The 13,883-nt window shown below is 40.6% G+C and overlaps 1 long non-coding RNA gene across 1 annotated transcript in view; it reads right to left on the bottom strand.

The window, feature by feature from the left end:
* The window catches only part of LOC105712637 (uncharacterized), an 86,261-nt gene extending 72,705 nt beyond the window's left edge, over positions 1–13,556 (bottom strand). Inside the window, exon 1 of the long non-coding RNA XR_001106382.2 lies at positions 13,475–13,556. This is a non-coding gene — a long non-coding RNA (uncharacterized LOC105712637). The remainder of the gene's footprint in view (positions 1–13,474) is intronic.
* Between the last annotated feature and the right edge of the window lie 327 nt (positions 13,557–13,883).

The raw sequence follows: 13,883 nt of genomic DNA, 5'->3' as shown, positions 1-13,883 counted from the left end.
CTGCTGTTTCTTCTTCATTCTGTAAAGTTATGGTATTATGATTTGATCTATCTTCCAAGATTGTTGAAAATGAGCATGAATGTTTAAAGAGCAAATATTCCACCGTATCTCCCAGAGTGCCTGATACCGTGATAGAAAAAAAATAACAGAATAATTGTTTGTTGAAGCAAGATCTTTTTAATGTGGCTCTCTTTTCACCAAAACCAAAAGGGTTTAAAGATTCCTTTAAGCTCTGGCATGTGGTCCTGCAGTGGTGGCTAAACTATATCATCAAGAAACACCTTGCAGGCATGCACTTCCCAGCTCCACCTCCTCCAGTTCCAGTGTTTGCATGCTGGATTCCTGCAGTAGAAGAAAAAGCCACTAAGAAGAAACCGCTAAAGCAACAGAAGCATGGGGAATGAAAACACTGTATTCTAAAGTCTGCTATCAGGCTGTCAAAGGCAGAACAGCCATTATGGTCTACAATTAGAATACAGGCTCTGATAGGATTAAGAAACCCATTCAGTGTGCTCAGTGTGTACCAGCAGGAGTCACGGACCACAAAAAATGCTCGGGATGTTGCGTGACTTACAGATTGAAGCTGGCAGGTGGGAAAAAGGAGGAAGATGAAAAAAGGGGGCCAATAACATGGCAGAACCCCCTGCAGTGTGGGAGACCATAATATGCCACCCAAAAATATGAAGGATTGTTGAGCTGACAGCAATTTAGAAGAAGCAGAAACAGAAAAGTTCTCTGCCTTCCAGTTGCGTAAAAGCAGGACAAAGATTTACAATCCCAAAAGGTATCCTCTGCACCCCTCCTCTACCAGGGAGAACAAAGGTTAACCATTGAAGGCTACTTTGGACACATCATCTGGAGATGACACCAGAGGAATCCGTATTAATGAGCTTTACTAACTAACCTTAACCTGACTTCCCCCAAGATGCTGTCCCTAGAGATTCAAAGTCCTATTCCTTTGTCTTTTCACTTCTCTAAAAATTTACTCTTCTTTGTTGAAGATGTGAAATTAACTGGAATCAAAGCCATTTCTCTGAGAACTACTCATTCTCTGGGTGTCTCCCATGTACATATGAAATTACATGTTAATAAACTTTATCTTTCTCTTATTAATCTTCCTTTTGTCACAGGAGTCTGTTCCAACTGAGAAACTACAGGGGTTATTTTTCCCCATAGCTACCAGTGAGAAATTCCCAACGGAATGCACAAGAGACATTTTAAAATCAGTGATGTTTCATATTCAACTTTAAGTTAATTTAACATCTTCAACAAAGAAGAGTGAATTTTTAGAGAAGTGACAAACAAGGAAAAGGACTTTAAGTTGTTCCCTGTCCTGGGCTGTGTTTCTTTTCCGTTGTCCACAAATGCTCAAAAAAAGGCCTAAGAGTCACAATAAATTTGTGTTGATTGTGCTTTCAGAAATTAAAGGCAAAAGTGGGAAGGGGCAGAGTCCAGGCTGCAGCAAAGCAGACAGGTCGATGAGTACAGGATGTAGGAGCACAGATTGGAGCAGATAACCATGGACAGGCAGGCAGCCTTGGGGACTGACAAGGAAATGGTACAACCTGCATGGTACTTGGGATGGGGTTTATTTATAAGTCACTTAAACCATTCTATCACAAGACCAGAGGATTTGAGAACATTTGATTTACATATGTGTGTATGTGTGTGTACATGTAAATGTACATGCATGCATGTATAATGCATATAGTTTAGAATATATGCATGTATATGTAGATGTTTAAAATAACTTTTGATAACTGCATGTGGTTAGGTGATATAATGTATATAAAATGCTTAGCTCAGTTCCTGGCATACAGTGTTCTTCAGTAAGTATTACTTAAGCAGGAAGGTTAAAAAAAAAAAGGACCCTAACATCTGGTCCTAGATTTCCTTTCAGGAACAGGCAGTGCTTTTATGTAGAACAATGCACAAAGGTGAACGCTGCGATCCTGAGAGCAGGAACTGTTGCTTGGAATGGCTTTTCCTCCCCACTCCCTCCCCAGGATGAATGCCATTGACTTAAGACATTTTTTGGTGGTTGAGACTGGGGGTTGGAGGACTGGTGTCTAGCGGGGTGAGGCCAGGGATGCTGCTAAACATCCTAGAATGCTCAGGACGGCCTCTGCAACAATAGTGGTGAGGTGACCCAAAGAGATAAAGCAACAAGTATGATCAATAAACTGTTCTGCGTTAGAAAAAAACAGGAATTCATAAAGAGAGAGGAAAAGGAAGGTAAGGAAGCAAGATAGAAGAAAAACGTCACCACCGTTGACATATTGTCCTGATGGTGTTTCGTTGCAGAGACCGTCCTGCGCATTCTAGGATGTTTAGCAGCATCCCTGGCCTCACCCTGCTAGACACCAGGACTCCCACCCCCAATCTCAACAACCAAAACATGTCTCAAGACATTGGCTATGTCCTGCAGAAAGAATGGGAGGAAAAGAAAAGAAAAATGGCTAAATAAATAACATGACAAAATGCTAGAGGGCTTTTAAGGGCTGATAAGGTCTAATACACAATCTGAGCCTGTTGTCATAGATCTCAACAAAACCCTTTCCTGTCTCCCCAACCCTTCAGTAAAAGCTGCCACATGCAAAGATGTGAGTGAATAGATTGTGCAGGTGATGGGTGTGTGTGTGTGTGTGTGTGTGTGTGTGTATGAGAGAGAGAGACTGAGAGAGAGAGAGAGAGAGAGAGAGACATCTGGGTTGGAGAAAAAAAGACAAGCATCAAACCCAAAAAAGAGAATAGGAATCCTGTAGGGACAGAACACCAGAGACAAAAGTGCCTGAAATAATAAAAGCATCTAGGAATTAGAGAACTCTCGAGGAGGGGATAGACTTTTCCAGACCACTTGGAATGTGGCTTTGAACCACACTTTATGTAGATCATAAGGGACAAGGAATCTTAGCTCCCATTTAGATTCTAGCTCTCCTAATTATAAATTTTAATGTAAGTTCATTTTATACAGTCATTCTCAACTATTTCAGCTTTTGTACAAGGCCTAAGCTCAAAGAACCCTCCTGTATTTTTAAAAAGAAGTACTTAACCACAGAGATCCCACTTGCACACAGTCATATGAATGAGTCCAGGGAGGGCCAACCAGACAGGCAGCACTGGTTTCAAAGTGGGGCCAGAGCCCACCGTAAGTCCCTCTAGGAATGTCACACATTATAATGGAATCAAGTATGATGAAAATACAGATGTGAAGTGCTATAAGCTGAGATGTTCTACTTAATAGGCAAAGAGATGAAGCAATATTTCCTCTGTCACAATACTATAAATTGAATGTGATCTGTAGAAGAAAAAGGTGATAAGTATTGTTGTGGGTTAAAAAAAATTGAAAAAGAAAAGTAAAAAAGCAGCACTCAGAAAGCTCAATTTGAAAATAATAGAACCTCTCCCAGGAATGACAAACACTAACTTGCTAGCAACAAGAAGGCTTAGCACCAATGATCAGTTGGCTAACAACTAAGGGAGCACAATAAAAGCTTGAGATGCTCTGCCCTGAGAGTTGTTACCAACGTGTAATGGAATTTAGCCATAAAAAAATAAAGAAAACAATAAGAGCTTTTTATTTTCTGCTAGCATGAAATTCCTGACAGCTCATCTAACCCCTTGGTGTCCAGATCTCAGAAGCCACTTAATGAACAATGGTTGTACAAGACCAGAAAACTCTGCAATAATAGTTTCCCTATGAACCATGAATCAAAAGAAAAAGACATAGGCTTATGCTCAGCCTCTCCTCCAAAAGGTTTTAAAAAACCTAAGTGAGGGCTAACCTCCTCCATACAGGCCATGTTAGTTATCTGGACAAGATCACAGAAGCACACTCTGCTTATTGAGTGAACTGAGCTCCAGTCAACAGGAGAGCCTTCTTTGAGCTTCTGACAGTTTAAGTTAGCTTAACAATTACATCTGCAATTTGATCATACAACCTCTCCCTCTTAATGGCCAATAAAAGCAATGCTTTCCCTAAGACACGGAAACCTAATGTGAGTAAGGGAGGAAGAGAGTCTAAATTACTTGGTTCAACCAAACCCTCCCCTCAACGTTTACACCAGTTATCCATCCCAATCTCCATCAATCTTCTTTGTTATGACAGGTGACTGCCTATTGATTAGACTGGCAATCAATAGAAAACAGAAAACGGTGTGTGAGTTCTCTCTGAATTGATCCTCAAGGCAGTGGAAAGAGTGTCTCCAAAGAGCCCTACTTCTGTGGGGTTAAGGTGGAATTCAGGGCTGCTATTTGTTTTTGTGCTATTGAGTAACTATTTTACTATCTTTATGTGTCCCATCACATCACATTGTTGTAAACCTTGAATATATTCAATAAAATTGATTGCTTTAAAAAAAAATACAAATTCAAACCTCACAGTGTGGAGGCCAGAGGTCCTAAATCAAGGTATCAGCAGGCTGCACTCTCTCTGAAGGCCCTAGAGGAGAACCCTTCCTTCCCTCCTCCACTGCTGGTGGCTGCAGGCATTTCTTGGCTTGGGCTGTGTAACTCCAATCTGTGCCACCATCTTTACATGGCTTTCTTTTCTATGTACCCAATCTCCTTCTACTTTTCTAAGGACATCTGTCATTCAACTTAAAGTCCCATTGGTATCGTTCAACATAATCTCACCTCAAGATTCTTAATTACAAATGCAAAGACCATTTTTACAAATAAGGTCACATTCACAGGTTTCAGGGGTTAGGACATGGACGTATCTTTTGGAGGTCACTTTACAATTCACTACATTGGTATTACCTGAAGCTCTTTTGTGACATTTTTGCTTTCCCAGGCCATAATTAAATAGTAAAAAATGAAACATCAGCAAAATATTTCCTCCTCTCAGTTCCTGGCATACATGCACAGCTAACTTTTTGTTATTTTTAACAGAGACGGGGTTTCACCATGTTGGCCAGGCTGGTCTCGAACTCCTGACCTCAAGTGATCCACCCGCCTCAGCCTCCCAAAGTGCTGGGATTACAGGCGTGAGCCACTGTGCCCAGCCTTGGTCTTAGTATATTCATAGAGTTTTGCAACCATCACCACAATCAATTTTAGGATATTTTCATCACCCCAAAAATAAATACCTTATCCCTTAGCTGTCATCTCCCAATTCCCCATTCCTTAGGGACTGGGAACTGCTAATCTACTTTCTGTCTTTATAGATTTGCCTATTCTGAACATTTCTTATAAACAAAATCATATAATGCAGCCTTTTGTGACTTGACTTATTTCACTCAGCATGAGGTTTTCAAGGTTCATTCATGTTGCAGCATGCATCAGTACTTCATTCACTTTCATGGTCAAATAATATTCCATTATATGGACAATACCACATTGCATGTATCCATTCATTAGGAGATGGACATTTGCATTATTTCCACTTTTTGGCAGCCTGTACTTTTAACTTCCATGCTCCAGGTATTTGTTTCCCTAATCTCAAGTAATTCTCTCCCCAGAAAAATCCATCACCATGAGCCAAGAAGATAAAATTACTCTAGAGAAAAAGTTTCAGGGAGATATTTAATGACTCAGACTTTTTATCTAGAATAAATGGGAAATAAGTTGTGACGAATAAGTCTCTTGTTTTGCAACCCTCTTTATTACGTCTCCACAATCTCACCTGTACTTTTAACTCATCCTTGCACTTACCTGATTGTCGTGAATGTGACAAAGCTTTATTACTAAAGCCAACCTGTGTATTGGGAATTATGGGACACGGAGACCCTAACTGACCTCCTCAACTCCCACAGCTGGTCAGGAGCAGAGCTGGTCAAGGAATCCACATCCCCTGCCCTCAGGATCATTGCTTTTTTGTTTGCACCGCAGGGTCTTTATTACCTGTCTGAATCCTCAATACTGCAACATTTATCTATCCAAGCCGTATGCCTGAAGCAGCACATTTCTTTAAACTTTTCAGTATAGACAAGTTTAACATACATAAGAGTAGAAGGAATAATGTAATGAGCCCCCCCGTTCCTTTCACTCTGCTTCAAGACAATTATTAACTCATGAGCCATCTTGTTTTATCTGAACCCCTGCTACTCCTCCAGTAGTGTGGTAGTAAATGCATACCCATCTGCTCTCCCTGGAGAAGTCCCTGATTTGTATTGTGCATGGATTTCTGTGGCTGATTTCAAGTTACCAATATGATGTTGCCAACTGAGGATTGGAAAGAGATGTGCAGAAGCACAGTTATATAGTATTTTCACCATATAGATATAATCAATGCACCAATTTCAAGAGCACAGATCATAGTAATTGTAGCAAAATAACTATAAAGTGGTAAGTTTTGAATATTTATTACCTTCTTAACATTTTTTAAGTGTAAGTTCATAGAATTTAATTTTTAATAATGACTCTTTGCCACCAGCTCATAAAATTCCTGAAATTCTAACAGTCAGTTCTTTCCAACAAGTACAATCTGGCTCTAACTCACCGCTGTACTCGTCCATCTGTGGTTTACTTTTTTTAAATTTCAGACATAACGTTATTGTATGCATAAATATTTTAGCACGTATCTCTAAAAGACAAAGACTTTTTTGAAACAGAGCCACAATATTATTATCACCTGTAAAAAATCTAGGCTGGGCACGGTAGCTCACGCCTGTAATTCCAGCACTTTGGGATGCTGAGGCAGGGGGATCCCATGAGCCCAGTAACTCAAGACCACCCTGGGCAACATAGGGAGACCATGTCTCTATAAAAAATCAAAAATTAGCCAGGGGTGGTGGTGCATGCCTGTAGTCCCAACCATTTGGGATACTGAAGGAAGAGGATTGCTTGGGCCCAGGAAGTCAAGGCTGCAGTGAGCCATGATCACACCACTGCACTCCAGCCTGGGCAACAGAGCGAGACTCTATCTCAAAATAATAATAACAATAATAATTCTTTAATATTTCCTAATTATTCCCAAATTGGCATATAAATTTTTAATAGTTTAATTTAGGATGCAAATAAGGTTCCTAAACATTTCATTGATTCATATGGTCCAGAAGACTGTTTTAATCTATAGTTTCTCTCTCTCTTTCCCTCTCTCTCTCTCTTTCTTTTTCCATGCAAGTCATTTGTTTATTTGTTGAAGAAATGAGAAAGTGGTTGCCTTTTCAGTTTTCTTTATCGGCAAAAGCTCTAACCTGGTAATAGAACTGGATAGCCATAAAATACAAAGCATCTGCTCTGGAAGTCCACTCCTATGGGCCCTTGTGGCTTAGCTCTTTAGGGTGGGCATCTGCTGCTCATGACCAACAGAGCCCTGGCCATGAAAATTCTAGGTCTATAATATGAAAATGGGGATTAAAAAAATACTGAAATCATAACAAACAAGCATGTATTTGGATAGTTAAAACATGAGGAACAGCACTCCAGCCCCACCCCATCTGATGGGGAAGGAAATACCCACCACCACATTCTCAAGCACTACTGCCAGCTTTCAAAAACTGCAAGACTGGGTCACCTTTTGTCACATTCCAGCAACAAGCAGCAGAAGCAGGGTTGTAAGGAAAAAAAGAGGGCTGACTAGTTTGAGAAAGAGTTGGCAGGTAATACTAGAAAGCTTGTCTCTCTGAGATCTCATTAGAAAACATCAACCTTGAAACTTCAGCTTTCTCCTTTCCCAAGGAGTTCTGTGTGGGCTGCTGGGGTTTCGGCACCAGTTGCCACTGCAAATGTCATTTGGCAGGGGCAAGAAGCCCAGGAATCTCTGACATGCTTCTGAAGGGTTTCAGAGATGAATCAGCGCTTCTGCATTTTTCTTTTTATTTTTTTCTTCCCAAATACACTGCCAGAAATGAAAACCTCGCTTATCCTATTTCCCAAATTTGGCAGTTATGACAGTTTTATTGCAGTGCTTTATTAAAGTGTAGCCATAGATTTACATAATTAAACCCAGGTCTGCTTTTCTCTCCCCTGCATCTACATCTGTCACTCACTGCAGTGTGGCATGGTAATTCCATCTCCTCTGTGCAAGTGAGAACTTGGAGGCTTGGGGTGGCGTCACCCCCTGGTACCAAGGAATATTCTCTGATGGAAACAGAGATGATGAGTTTTGACCAGGAGTAGAAATAAATAATTTCCTGCCTTTCAGCAGGAAGCTATTGGCCTTTTTCATTACCTCTTAGAGCTGGAAGAGCCCTTAAAAATCATCTCATATAGAGGTTGCAATCTGGTAACTTGGGCCTGATTTGGCCCACATATTTTTTAATTTGGCCCTTGTAATGTGCGTGTTTGCTTTTTATTTGAATTAGTTATTAATACTTAAAATTGGGAAATTTATATAAAATGCCAAATGTAGGGATTTTCTTGAAAAACTTGTTAGTATTGTCGGTGTGGGGCCTTCATTTCCTGCACACCAGGCATCTCTGGAGCTAACCGGCAGCTGCCCCCTTCAGGTAGGGTGGGGATCTGCAGTTACTCACAGTTCCCCTATCTCTGCATCTACCTGTATTTCGCATATATCTGACCCTGTGAAAATTTGAGTCTGTAAACTCCTTCACGTTATAGGTGAAGAGAAACTCCACACAGGTTCCTAAGAAGTTAATGACAGATACCAGGTTTCCTGACTCCAAACAGTATGAACAACCATTTCTTTGCTGGAGGTGTCCAAAGACTGAATTCTGACTCCAGCTCCATTGCCTATTGGCTGTGGCATGTAAGCTCAAGATTGAACCTCACTGACACACACATTTCCTCATCTGTAAAATGGGGCCGATGGTAGCATGTTGTCTGCCTCACTGGGTTTATGAGGACTGTTTATGGAAAAGCTGAGAAAAGTCTAAAGCCCTATATAATCTTATGCTTAGTATTATTAGTGATATTTTCATGATAATGGTTTCATTTGCAATTTCCAGCTCACAAATGTCTACATCATTCCAAAATACGTACACCCCTCAATTCAACTCAATGAGTCCTCACTTAGCATATACTATGTGTCCAGGCTTATATGTCAATGTGCAGAAATATACAGGGAGATGAGATTATAAGAAAACAGTGTAAATGAAGTGACAGACAAAATATGTGGTATATAATACATAATACAAGTAATAACTCTATATGTTGCTTAAATGACATAAGATGGCTCCCAGAATTACGTTTCCACTTTGAAAATGCTGCACAATCCTCTTAGAAGCCTGAGATAAGAACCTTTGCATTCTCTATTCTACAGTCCAGCAGCAACGGCATAAGCACTACCAATTAATGGACACCCATAAATGCACCAAGCACTGACCAGAGCACTTTACATGAATTATCCCCATTTAATTCCTCACTAACTCTATGGGGTAGGTACTTTTTGATTCTGCTTTTCCAGTGGAGGCAATTGAGACACTGAGGTCAAATGACTTACCCTAGGTCACGTAGTAAGCAATGGAGCCAGCAATCTGAGCCATGCTCTCTTACACATACCAGTGTGCTACTTCTCTCACTCCTGCTCTAAATCAAGCTCCCTATGACTTCATTTAATCTTGCACACACACTCTGCCCCACCCAACTCCAAGTCTCTTAAGCTCATTTCCTTGACATTTTTTGACCCCACCAGCCCTCTCCTTTCCTCTACCAGCTTCTGCCTCGCCACCTCCTGTCACAGTCAAGCAAGCCTAGTCAGGAATATTTTCCCTCCTGCCTGAACCAAATTGTTATCATTACAAAGATGATTGTTTATTCATTGCCCTCATCACACTAATGCTTATTAAGCTCACATTACTGCTGAAAGGAAGTGTGACGTGATCTTCAGTGAGTCATTAAGTGCAACCAACACTCATCAAAGAGACTGTAAATTGATGGTTGTGATAATCCTAATTATCACTTTCTTTTTGATGACCTCCTTGTTATCAGCAAGTATATCGAGTAGTTATAGAACCTTAATAGTCCCTGTGTTGGCAAGCCAGCTGCCTGGAGAGAGAGTCCAAACTGCACTGCAGATATGCATTTCGTGAATATGCAGGTGGGGTTACAAACACACAGATATTGATTTAAATTCTGCCTCAGTTATGGTTCCATAAACTACAACAAGATGCTATAAAAGAAAAGCAGGTGGAAAAAGAAAGAAAAGCAAACAGAGGATCACAAAATGGGACCAGGAATAAAGCTTTAAAAAACTGCACAGATGCTGCCACTGGCCACAGATTTGCCTCTTATGTTTTCAAGAGCTCACTTCGAAAGGAACAACTTGGTCATTTGTTTCACTAAAGGGTCTCTAATAAAAAAAATCTAAAGTGGTTGGTGGAAGAAGTACAATTAATATTAACAAAAACACAAGGGAATTTCATCTGGGTAGTCCTTATATGAGAGACATTACAGAATGTAAATAAGCAAGACGTCAGTAATACCCTTACAACACTCACAAGGATAAGAGTCATCAGTCTTTCACCTGTCTTCATTGTAGATGATGGTAACATAGCCAAGCACAATTCAGAAAAAGTAACTCTTAGGGTAGGAGGAGGAAGCATGAAGGTGCACAAAAGGTTGAATCTGCGTATGTTAATATATGTTAGTACATATTACATATGGGTTAATATGTACTTTTTTTAGTTGTTACCAAAATGTACCAATTAAAAGAGTATCTATTATACTACCTGCAAATATAGTGAAAACACTAGCCAGCAACTAAGATTCCTACAACTGGTAAGTATAATCATAACTGAGTCTGCTTCCTGAACATGCCGCTCTTAAAATCATTGTTGGTCTAAAAATATTACTAATTCCAATGTGTATGCCTCTGGCTCTTATTTCCCCAGAGCTCTCAGTTTTCCCTATGAGCAAATAGTCTGTGATTAGATACTTGGGCTCAGGAACCAAGTGGCTTGGTTTTCAATCCTTACTTCCTTTATGACTTTGAGTGGGATATCTGACCTTTTTATGCTCTCATTTTTTGTAACCTGGAGGTTCCTAATAGTCTCTACTTCATAAGGTTATTGCAAAGATTAAATATTAACAGATGCAAAGCCCATGAACAGTACCTGGTACACAGTAAGCACTCAATAAATATGGCCATTGTTGTTGGTGTTATCACTATTCCACAGGACTGAGTCTTAGATAGTTTTTGTGTGCTGCCTTCTCACTAAACAATAGCCGTTGATTAGGAAGATCATGGGTCTCTGGGGACTTTCCTCCAGATAGCACTTGATAATATAACCAGTAATCTCTAGTTATTCCATGATTTGCCTCCCAATTAGCTTGCAAGATCTATAGCATCATAGATATCACCTAGTCCAACCTTCTCATTTTACATTTGCTGGAGAAAACAGATGGTCAGTACAGCTAAGTAACATCTCCAAGGTTAAACAGCCAGTGACTGGCAAACCAGGTCAAGAAATAAAGCCAGCTGGGCACAATGGTTCATGCCTGTAATCTTAAGCAAATTGGGAAGTTGACATGGGAGAATGGCTTGAAGCCAGGAGTTCAAGACCAGCCTGGACAACATAATGAGGTTCCCTCCCTACAAAATATACCAAAGTTAGCTGGGTGCAGTGGCATGTACCTGTAGTCCCAGCTACTTGGGAGGCTGTGGTGGGAGAATCACTTGAGCCAAAAAGTTGGAGGCTGCAGTGAGCTCTGATGGTGCCACTGCACTCCAGGCTGGGTGACAGAATGTGACCTTGTCTCTATAAAAAATTAAAATTAAAAAAAAGTAAAATCACTTGACTTCCAGTCTAGCCCTTTTGCCATTAGAGCATTTGTCTTTCCACCAAACCCATGACACACAGCAGTCTCTCCTACTTTCTTATCCATTTTGTAGTATAATGATGATTCTCAAATGTTCCTCTTCTACCCAGACCCTTTTCCAGTGCCACCCAGCCAACCACCTACCTAACATTGTCCCCTGGTCATCTGACAGACATTTCAAATTCTGCTTGTTCTGACAAACTCATCTTCTTCTCTAATATGGAAACTCCCCCTGCACTTTCTCTCCCTACTGTCCGCACAATAACACATGCAGGAAATTCACATTTATCCCCAATTCCTCCCTCTCTCTTATCCCACACACCCAGAATCTGCAAGTGTTGCTTACAATGCTTCCAAATTATATCCCAAATGTGTCCTTTCCTAATAATCCCTAAACCATTGCCCTAATTTGGTTTAAACTTTTCTGCAGCCATTGGACTTGTTCCCCTTGAGAAATTATAAGCTCTCAAGAAAAGACGAAAGTAAATAGCATTTACTGAGCCCTTATTGCATGCCCAGACACTGTGCTAGGAGCTTATATGTGCTGTGATCATAACTCACATGGTATCCTAATTTTACAGATGAGGAAACTGAAGCTCATTCAAACTGCTTATAAATGCTGGAATGACATTGAAAACCAATGAGAGCTATTGCAACAGCCTGAAACTATTGCTAGCAGAGCCGATTACAACTCTACGCCCAAGGGAAAGAGGAGGGAGTAGGTACCAGTACCCAGCAGAGAGAGTAGCTATATGGAAAAGGCCTTCCATGAGGAGCTGTGGCCTTTAGTAGAGGCATGCAGCCAACCACAACAAACAGATAAGGAGAGAACTGGAAGAATAACTATCTTGGTTCACTCCCTTCCTTCCATCAGCCGAATCCACCTGAAACCTGAATAACAAGACAGCTCTCATCAGCGAAATCCATGAGTCAGCCTCCCCAGTCCCAGAACAGGGCATGGAAGAGAGAAGGGTAGACCTAGAGAGGCAAACGGAAGAGATCCAGCAGCACATACAACTCATCAATGATGGAGCCAGGATTTGAACTTAAACCTCAGTGGTTCTGCATTCCTTCCTACAAGTCTATGAATTTATAATACTGTGAGGTTTCTATAGGCAGAGAACATTTCTGTCATATAGGAAGCATTCAGTAATTATTTACCAAACTGAAATGAAACTAGACAGAATCTAATTTCATGGCCCAAGTGAGCAGGGCCTCTTCTTGGAAACTTTGTAAACTGAGTTATATATGTTTAAGTGTTCGCTTATCTCCCTTTCTTAAATCACTCTACCTTACACCAGAGCAAACCTTTCTATAACAGGCCAGAGAGTAAACATGTTCAACTTTGTGGACCATACAGTCTCTTGTCACTATTACTCCACTCTACCCCCACAGAATGAAGGCAGCCATTGACAATCCGTAAACAAATAGGCACAGCTGTGTACCAATAAAACTTTACTTATGGAACGTGAAATTTGAGTTTTATACAATTTTCATGTGTCACAAGTATTCTTCTTCTTTAGAATTTTTTCAAACATTTAAAACTGTAAAAAAAAATTATTAACTCACAGGTTATAGAGAAACAGGCAGTAGGCCACATTTGGCACATGGGCCAAAATTTGCTAAACTCTGTCTTGACGAGTCCATCTGAATGCTCAGGAAATCCTCTGGGGCACATCATCACACATCTAAGGCCCTTCCTGACTATCGTGCCTGTTTAAAAATTTATCTGACCTATGCCTCATCTCCTCCAAGTCCTGCCAACTAACCACGCTCATCTGAAGAAGTAGTCCAGAGCGAGGGGGCTTACCTTTCGATTACAGGGTACTCTCCACTCAGTGAAAACCATTGTGGTAGCTGCCATTTATTGAGCTCTTAAAATGTGCCAGTCACTGTACTAAGCACTTTACATGGATGATCCTATTTAAACCTCACAACACTCAAATCAAATTCTAAACAGCAGCAGCAGAAATGATTAAAGCAAGCCAGAGATAACAGTGGGGATATTGGCAAGTGAGAGCATAATGCTCTGTCTGAAAGGAACTTCACTGCCAAAAATCAAAAAAGGCACTGAAGTGAATGTAGAGTCATATGACTGAAGGATTGAGACATTCTTGCTGAGGTCACTCAACCATGAAATAAAGGAACTTCTGCCTAAGAAGGAGGGTATCCTTATTTCCCAAGGTAGACGGACGTTCAACTGCCCTTATCAATAGGGG

This window comes from Aotus nancymaae, unplaced genomic scaffold, assembly GCF_030222135.1.
Source record: "Aotus nancymaae isolate 86718 unplaced genomic scaffold, 86718_ANA_hifiasm-v0.15.2.pri h1tg000010l, whole genome shotgun sequence".
In the NCBI taxonomy this organism is placed as follows: Eukaryota; Metazoa; Chordata; class Mammalia; order Primates; family Aotidae; genus Aotus; species Aotus nancymaae.
Note: the sequence above shows the minus strand (reverse complement) of the source record. Positions and strands in the feature narration are given on the sequence as shown.